We start from the raw sequence: 1,397 nt of genomic DNA on the forward strand, positions 1-1,397 counted from the left end.
GGCTGCTCGTCACCGCCGCCCGCCGCGGATATGTCACCGCCTCTGTGCCCTGGCGCGTCACCAAACTGCCACGTGAGTCACCGACCCCAGAGCCTCCCTGGGCAGCTCTGCCGGGGGGTCCCCAATCCCCTATTGGGGTCACTGAGACTGTCCGGGGGGCACAATCCCTTCCTGAGGGGATTTAGCCATGATGGGGGATCCCCAATCCCTTCCTGAGGGGATTTAGCCATGATGGGGGATCCTCAATACCTTCCTAAGGGGATTCAAGCCATGATGGGGGATCCCCAATCCCTTCCTGAGGGGATTTAGCCATGATGGGGGATCCCCAATCCCTTCCTGAGGGGATTTAGCCATGATGGGGGATCCCCAATCCCTTCCTAAGGGGTTCAAGCCATGATGGGGGATCCCCAATCCCTTCCTGAGGGGATTTAGCCATGATGGGGGATCCTCAATACCTTCCTAAGGGGATTTGAGCTGCGATGGGGGATCCCCAATCCCTTCCTGAGGGTTCTGGGTCTGATTTGAGGTCCCAAATTCCCAACTCGGGGGCTCTGAGCCCTGGTGTGGGGTGCTTAGTCCCTTACTGGGACCTCAGTCCCTTCTTTACAGGGGACCCCTAATAGGTTTCAGTGTAGGGATCCCTTATAGAAGGCTGTTTGGGAGGGTTCTGGTCCCGTTGGGAGGGGACAACCATGTCCTGGTGGCCCCCAAGTCCACCCATCCCATCCCATCCCATCCCATCCCATCCCATCCCATCCCATCCCATCCCATTATCCCATTATCCCATTATCCCATTATCCCATTATCCCATCCCAGGGGAAGTTGGGGTGCCCCCTGGAATGCACTCCAGCCCTTTTCCCCAGGGCAGGGGGGAGTGGGGGGTGGCATCAGGGGTCACCCTGGGGGGGTGGCACACATGGGAGCACCCAGCTGGGGAGGTGGGAATGGGGGTACAGGGATTGGGGATGGGGAATGGAGGGTACTGGGATGAAGCAATACAGGGACAGGGATGGAAGATGCATGGATGGGGTTGTGGAGGGGGTGCCCCCAGCCTGCCCCCCCCGTTCCTCCTGTCCCTGTCCCCAAATGCACCTCACCCCTTGCTGGGTCCCCCTTCCCCACCCCCTCCTCAGACCCCATCTCCCCCCTCTCCCCATCAGTCCCCCCAGCCCTGGGAGGAATGTGTGGGTATTTTGGGGGTCCAGGTCTGGGTATTTTGGGGTCCGGGTGTGGATATTTTCGGGTCCAGGTGTCGGTATTTTTGGGGTCCATGTGTGGGTATTTTGGGGGTCCAGGTGTGGGTATTTTTGGGGTCCCGGTGTATTTTGGTGGTCTGGGTGTGGGTATTTTGGGGTCCAGCTGGGGGTATTTTTGGGGTCCAGGTGTGGGTTTTTGGG

This window comes from Geospiza fortis, unplaced genomic scaffold (assembly GCF_000277835.1).
Source record: "Geospiza fortis unplaced genomic scaffold, GeoFor_1.0 scaffold373, whole genome shotgun sequence".
NCBI classification, from domain to species: domain Eukaryota; kingdom Metazoa; phylum Chordata; class Aves; order Passeriformes; family Thraupidae; genus Geospiza; species Geospiza fortis.